Raw genomic sequence first — 8,460 nt, forward strand, 5'->3', positions numbered from 1 at the left:
AAAAAAAACCTTGGCAACATTATCTATAAACAGGGTATATTTGGGAAGATAGCAGCTGTTTGCATACAGATTGATCTTTAACTATAATTAAAATGGAGCTAGAAGAGGGGAAAGGGAGGGGGTGGGGTAAGGCGGAGAAGTGATATTATGTATGGAGGCTACAGAGTATTAGGCCCAATGTGTGTAAAGGTGTAGTTCAGTTGTTATGGGGAAGAGTGCTATGATCAGGGATTGCAGAGGAATAGGAAGGATGGGGGTAACATATAAAGTTGGTATAATAGACTATTCAGTGAGTGGTGAGTAAGGAAGAAGTAGGGACAGTTGGGGGAAGAGGAGAGGGAGAAGAGGAAAGGAAGGAGAAGAAAGGAAGAGAGAAAAGAAGAGAAGAAAAAATTTGAGGGAGAGAAAGGAAAATGGAACAAGAGAGGACTAAGTAAATGGAAACTTAGAATGGAAAAGGGACTAGGTAACAAATAATAATAATAAAACTTTAAAAATTAAAAAAATTATACATATTTATTTATTGTCCAAATTTCTTCCTTGCTGTGGAGAGAAGTGGGTTTCCTCTCAGTTCAATGAGTACTCTGGGCTCTTTCCTCTGATTTCTAATCCAGGTGCTGACCCTTTTGACAGGGGCTTTCTCTCTGTCTCTACCCCTTCTTAAGGTTGATATGCTGGGCTATGTGGCAATGAATGGTGCCTCTCTCTATTGGACTGCTTTGGGGGAGTTCTGCTCAGGGTGTTTGAGCCCAGGCTTTTCTTGGGGAGATGAACCTTCTGGGTCACCTTGTTTTTGTAGGAGGGTTTTCCAAAGTACTCATGGGAGGAGCTGGTATGTGAGCAGTCTCTAGCCCTTTCTGCCTGCAGGGCTAGCCTGGGAGCTAGAATTGAGATTTTTGGTCTACCACTTTTCTCTTGGAAATCTGTCAGTTTCAGCTCACTGAAACTGACCACCAGTTTTCCCAAGGTAGTCAAATACATTATTTTCTCCAGACTGTGGCTTGTCCTCCCCACCCCTACGCAAGCTGGATCAGCTCAGCACTCCACCCCACACCCACCAAGCAGAGGTGAAATTTTCCCTCAGTTTATTGGTCACCAGTTTTGTCCAGGAGGAGGTGCAATCTGCCCACAAGTTGTGCTGGACTATGTGGTTCCCACCAGAGCAGATGATGTGGTATGCTCACCTGGCAAGGTTTCAGTTTCCCTTGTTGATATTGGGAGTCAGCTCTGGGATGGCGCAGGTAGAGAGAAGTCAGATGTTCTGTGTCCATGAATTTTGGTGGATCTAGGTTGTCCCAGATGCTTGCAGGATTCATTCTGCAGTTCTCTCTGTTGAGTTTTTGCTCTTCCAAGAGAGGAGAAAATAAGGGGGGGAGAGGGAAGAGGAAAATGGCTTTCCAGTGGGCAGACCAGGTGTTATGTGCTATATAAAGCTAATTTAAAGGTCAGAAGTTGTACATTATGTGCACCCTATGTATTGGTGGTATCTTAGTTGGCAAAAAAAGAAGCCAGGTTACCCCATCCTTGCTACCAGGAATCTGAAGAATTCTTTTGGTATCCTTAGAGCTCAGGGTTCCAGGGTCTCTCAGCTCTCTGCCATCTTGGTCTCTTCTAATTTTGTTTCTTTCTTTCTAATCTGTATGCCTTCATTTCCTTTTCTTGCTTTCTTTCAGTGACTAGATCTTTCTGTACTATGTGGAACAAGAGTGATGACAGTGGACATCGTTGCCTTGTTTCCAATCTTAGAGAGAAAATAGTCTTACACCTTTAATATAATATTATAGTGTTTGTGTAGGTTTTCATTATCAGCCTGAGGAAGTTCTCTTCTATTCCTACTTTGCTGAGAGTGTCTGTCATTAATGGGTATTTTATCAAATATTTTCTGCATTGATCATATGCTTTTTCCTTTTTTACCCTGTTTATAATTTCTTTTATATATTGCTGGGTTCAACTTATTAGCATATTGTTGGGGAGTTTTGTCTCTAAGTTTGTGAGGAATTTTTGTGTCTGTATTCCTGAGAGATTTTTTATCTGTAGTTTTCTACATTTACTTTTAAAGCTTTATGAATATTCATTGGTGTGTTTCCATAGTCATCCTCCCCCCAAAATTATTACTCATCCTTTTCACCAAGGAAGATTCTAACAGATTTTAATTTGTTCATTTAGTAATTTGACTTCCACCCTAACCTCCCACACCACTACCAAGGTAGTAAGGATAATTGAAAACTTAGTTTCCACTTGGAAATCTTGGCTAGAGTATACTTATAGCCTTTTCTATTTGCTTTTGTATTTCTCCTGATGGCTTAAAATGTCCTAAGAAAGGAATTACAGATCTAAAAAGCTAGTGTTTGCATTTTCTCATCTCCTCAGCAATACTACATCAATAATTATATTTGTGCTAATGAGCTAAACTTATTTTGTTACATCTAAAATTAAGCAGATTTGAAATATAATCAGGCAATGAAATATGATTACACAGTGATAAAATTTTCTGTGTTCCTCAATTTATCCTATGTCCTCCCTCACTGATATTAATAGTATCCCATCTATCTTTAAGACAATGTAAAATTCATCAAATTCTCTAGATAGATATTGACTCAATCTGGTTATTTTTTTTGATAGCAGCATAATTTCAAAATAAAAACAAGTCCTTTCTTTTACATCTATTTTTACAGAATTTCAGAAGTCTTTGGATATATGCTTGTGCAGGGTTGAAAATGGTGCCTTCTAAAAGTTTTCTTCTATATATTTAGGGTATCTATACATCTATATCTATAATATATATATAAAATCTAAGAATTTTATATATATTATACATATATATAATCTAAAAATCTTTTTTCCTTTTTTAAGTGTCCAGTAATAGCTTCTTTTTTTTAATTCTAAATGACTGTGTTTTGGTAGTTGAGTTAATAGGGTGAATTTATAATCCACTACAGGAGCAGTCAGTAGCCTGGGCAGAGGCAGACTACAGTGAACAGATGAAATAAACTACGAATTGTATACTTCAACTAATTCTTTGTTGACTACATCTTAGAGCTGATAAAATAGGCTCACCATAACTGGAACCATTCGGTGCATGTGGGTGAAGTGAGGTAACACATGGTAAAGTGGCTCCTAGCACAGCATGTGGCCACAGCTAAGCACTTTAAATCATAATCCTGGTAAGCTTGGCTTTAGAGTATTGTCTTCTTAGTTTCACAAAAAACAGATTTGGAATCTGTGTTTCATTCAGCAAAAAGAAGTAGGGTGAGTCCAGCTTTTTATTAGAGAATAAAAGAGAATTTTAAACCTGGCCTGACAGTTTTTCTTCCCCCACTCATACCTGCCCCTCAACACACATGTACAGGCACATGCATATACACACAGCTGAAACATTACTGGAGTCAATGACTAGGGTATAACAGTCCAGTTATGTACTGTGAGAAAATGGAAAAGACAACAGGCAGTGTCACTATGACTCACATACTCCAGAGGGAAAATTTCAACTCCAAAACACCTAGCGCCAGTGAGGTAGTGAGGACAGACGCCAAAGCACTGAGCAAGATGCTGACATGGTGAGCATTTATGTTTGAAGAAACAGCTCAAAGCCATGTACTTTCTTACCAAAGCAAGAGGAAAGCAAGGACTAAGCATAAAAGTCTTGACTCAGCATTATAATCAGTAACAGGGCTGGTGGAGTGGCTCAAGTGGTAGAGCACCAGCCTGGCAAGTGTGAAGCCCTGTGTTCAAGCCCCAGTACTACCAAAAAAGAAATAATAATCAGTAACAAATTTACTAGATAATCTTTCTACTTTTGGTGGAAAACTGAAATCTTTAAAGGAAAAATTCCGTAGTGGAATCAAGCAAAGGGGGGGAACTGGGCAAAACCAACCAAACCACTTTATTTTAAGCTAGTAGAATAACTGGAATTATAGAAGAGCCTTATGAGAGTTCACAGCATATGGAAAAATGGCCTTTTCTTAGTTCCCACCCTCGTTGTCTACACAGGACATCAAATCTTTTTTCCACCACAAATAGGAAAATAATAATGGCTATTGTCCAAACAACTAGGAACTTATGCCCAGCTACCCTGAATGAATAAACAGTCTAAGGATTTGGGGTGAACTACAGCCAGGAGCTACTAGATCCTGGTTCCAGGCTTGTCTTTGCCACTGCTGACCAACTATAACAGGGACACTAATTTCACAAGTCATCAGATTTTTATGGTCATTTCTTTATGCACAAGACTATATTCATGCCATTTTACTTTGAGAATCACTAGTACATATTTTCTTATTTCAGGATGTATTTTCAATTTTCAACTCAGTCTAAAAGTAATTAGGCTACTACATATTGCCATATTTAGATTTCAAAATGAGAATCAAATAGTATCACGAAGACAGGGGTCTAGTTCTGACTAATCTCCACCTATGGCTACTAACAAGTGTTTCTTCTTATCTGTCAGACACTTTTCTAAGCCCTTTACAAGTATTTAACTTTCACAGTCCTAACCAGAAGATAAAGACTTGATTCTGGTAATTTGTCCAAGGTTGCAGAGGTACTGGTGCAGTCAGAACTTAAATGTTTTGCCACACTTGTCTTGAACACTGCTACACTGCCTCTAACTGAAGTATGCATCAGTTCCCAGCACACACAAGAAAGATGTGCAAGATTCCTCTTTCTTCCTTCCCTCCATTTTCAGATCTTCAAGGTAAACTTTTCCACCTTTACCCTAAGTTCTGACTTGCTTTCTCTGTACTGGTTTCTGCCTTCAAAAATACCTTATCTCCCTGCATCCATTTTTAAAACACAAAAGTGCTCACTGTGGCCCCTGTTTTCTCTAACCTTGTGTCACTGCACCCTGATCTAGGTAGGCCAGCCTCTTCTGACGGAGCTGTTTTTGCCTTAGCCTTATGCTATTCCAAAAAACTTCTGCTTCCTCATTCACACAGGCCCATCTCCTGAGCACATACCACAGTCTATACCACAAACTCGTGCATGATTTCAGGCCCATGGCTTTCTTGCTCTGCTTCTTTGGAGCTAAGAATACCCTCCTCCACTACTTAGCATAAACCCCAAACATGAGACAAAACCCTGTTCCCATGCCTCTATTAACTTTCACAATCAGGCTGATTGCACACATATATTTCACAATACAGTTTTACACAAAACACTAAGGGCACTTCATATTTTACAGAAGGGCTTTAAACATGAGGACTTTCTATTAATATTCATACCATAGTACATCCAAATCTAATTCCTAAATAGATGCATTACAATTTGTTTAGAATTTAAAGCTTAATGGAAAAAAAATCAGGGGAGGAAAATGTACCTAAGTTTATTTTACATAAGTGACTGAAAAGTAAGTTTGAGAGAGTAAACAGAATTTAATACGGTTTCATATGCCCTGAAGGAGGTGGTGCCCAGTTTGGAGGGGTAACCACTATATCCAAATAATCGCCTATTTGGAACTTCTGTTACTGAAGGGTCAAGGAATCATTGGTCCCCTTTCTGCCAGAGATGGTGCTGCCAATCTCCCTTACTCAATAGCCAGGTCTTTTAAGATTCATAAAAACAATTACAAAACTGAAGTGTGTGCCCTTCTTTCTAGCTTCTGGGTAGACTTCTTTCACTAAACTAGTCGGTTCTTTCAAGGTTGCATCCATCCTTCTTGCAGTCGATTGGCTTCTCTGGCTCCTTCTTAATTTCCTCCTGGGTAACACACGTGATTCCACGGCCATCTTCCTCCTTCGGCCGGTGAGGTGCTCCAATAATAGCTTCTTAAATTATTTTGTGACTATGCACAGCAGAATACAATCATAGAACTTCAAGGTTATAAAATTAGAAATGGATCCATTTGATTCAAGTGAGTTCTTAGACTCAGGTTAAGTGACTTGTTCAAGGTTAAATACAGAATCAGCATTAGTATCCCAACTGGATACCAGATCACTCATATTCCAGAACAGTGCAAAACTTTTAGCCCATAGTTTCTCCTTACCTAATTACAGACTAGAAATGTACAGCTCATTAAGAATTTTGTATACAAATGTGTTGAATTTGACCTACTTTAATTTTAGGGAATGTAAAACTTATGTGGAAGGCAGATTCTACAATGCTCTGATTTTAAGAGTGTGGAGTAAAGTCCCAAATATATTACAGAAGGTCTCTGATAATTCTGATGATGCTCATTACTTGAAGAGTCACCTGTGATGGTAACTCTTGTTCATCTGGTTCTCCCACCCGTACTAACTGAGAGTGGAAAAGCACTCGCCCTATAACTAACTTTTAAAATGCATGTATCAGTATGGCCTCTGCTGCTGTTCATTTATCCACTAGGAACCCCTCTTTGATGAGGAATGAGAGGAAAGCAGAGGATGCCCAATGCTGCTAAAACCTAGGTAGAGTGTAGAGTAAGCGCAATTGCTGGCATAGACTAAACATTTCAACCTCAGTCTGGAGAATGGACAAAACTAAGTTCTTGGAACATCTCTGAAAAAAATGTAGGCATAAGAAAAAATGTTTACTAGCAGATTGAGATCAGAATTATGAAGTATCTTGAAATGGCTATAAAAATGACATTGCTTCAAAATTGCCAATTTAGGAATTATTATTTTTATTCATCTTGCTATCCCTCACAGCATTTTTGCACCTAGAATATACTCAATAATAGTTGTAGAAATATTCCATAATGAATTCATCTATTTATATACTATAATAAAGTGAATGTGGTTTTATTATTTTCCATCACCTTTACCACTTACTATTTTGAAAAAATTGGGGGAATTTATGTGTAGAGTATAGTGGCTCTATAATATTTTCATTTATTTATTTATTTTTATTTTTTCTGTGGTGTTTTGAATGGAATCCAGCACCTGAGGTACATTCCCAGCCCTGGAATCAACTTTTTATTTTTTGCAGTACTGGGGTTTGCACTCAGGGCCTTATGCCTGCTAGGCAAGCACTGTACCACTTGAGCTACTCCTCCAGTCCTGAATCAATTTTTAAAATACATAATTTTCTTAGTTGTAGGACCTTGCTAAAGTTATTTCATCACTCCATGTCTTAGTTCCAAGGTTTTAGAATGCAGATAACAATATTTGTTACCTCAAGGACTGTTAAAAGAATAAATGACACAATGTGTATAAAATACTGAGAACAGTGGCTGGTACAGAGAATGTGTGTACTGAACAAATGTAAGGTAAATTATTCAAAATCAATAGTTAAGTCATTTACTAAACAGGTGTTATGTGCCAAGTACTGTGCTCATGGAGAGTTAAGATGCAGTTTCCCAAACTTTCTTAGTTCATAGAGCCTTTGGTGTGTCTCACTTGATTTTTTATGGCAACCCTAGGCTAAGAGAAATATCCAACAATTCTTTTTATTAATTACTTAGGTCTAGGCCACTTAGTAGTTGTAGTTCATACCATGTCATTTTTGTTTTCCATGAAAATTTAGATTACTTTATGATACCCCTTATGACTTCCCTACAGCACTCTGAGGCACCTGGGCATTCAATTTGGGAACTATGGCACTAGGAATATATATAAAAAGTAAAATATGTTTCCTTTTCAACGTGTTTTCAAAACTAGCACTATAGACCCACGCATACAACTTACTTTATAAATGGTTTACTGAAAGTATTACCGAAAATCTATGGAGCTATAAAGGGGATGGGAATATGGAGGATGTCACAAAAGAAGCATTATTTGACTAATTAATCATGATTGAGTAGAAAATAACCAGGCAAAAAGACAGATCGAGGGGACAGTGTCAGTAAACCCCCTGTTGTAACAGGGACTTAATAACTGGTTTTGCTAAAAAAACACTGACCCCTTCCTTACCTGGGCCAACAGGGTAACTAAAAGCAGGAGAAAACCTCAGTATCTCTACCTTCATTTGCATCTGTCTCTTCTGCTGTGAGCCACTCTCTCCTGCAGTCATCTTGGATTCCTAGAACAACAGGACTTTCAGATAAACATTTGTGACAAGAGTTGAAACTCCACCCCATGCACCAGACAGCAATGACTTTCTTACCCTGACAAGGTCCCCTGACCAATCCTGAAAAATTGGTCAACCAAACCATACCTTTGACTTAGATTGCTTAATTATGCATACCTCTCAACCCTGCCCCAGTTCTTCCCTTTAAACCTAAAGCCCTAGAAGATGGGCTGAAATGCTTACTCTCCCTCTTCCTGAGTCCATCATGTTAACAAATCTCCTTTCTCTGCCTTTCATCACTACTCATCTCTTCAACTGGTGTTTTGGGGTGAGTGGCCAGACTGACCTGTTAGGACCTTTGAGTTGGACTTCTGGTCTAGGACTCTGGTGACACTGACATATTAAAGTTTCAGTTTCAAGAGATGGTATCTTTGTCTGTTGGTAATGATTGTTTAAAAAAAAGGAGAAAGAGGAGAAGAAAGAGAAGAAGCTGGACATAGTGCTACATGTCTATAATCCCAACAATTGGGAAGTTGAGGC

General features: G+C 38.4%; 1 pseudogene; it reads right to left on the reverse strand.

Annotated features, from left to right (window-relative positions):
* Positions 1 to 5,369: 5,369 nt before the first annotated feature.
* Positions 5,370 to 7,923, reverse strand: LOC109675308 (histone deacetylase complex subunit SAP18 pseudogene; annotated as a pseudogene).
* Positions 7,924 to 8,460: the final 537 nt, after the last annotated feature.

The sequence above is a fragment of the Castor canadensis genome, chromosome X, assembly GCF_047511655.1.
Source record: "Castor canadensis chromosome X, mCasCan1.hap1v2, whole genome shotgun sequence".
Classification (NCBI taxonomy): domain Eukaryota; kingdom Metazoa; phylum Chordata; class Mammalia; order Rodentia; family Castoridae; genus Castor; species Castor canadensis.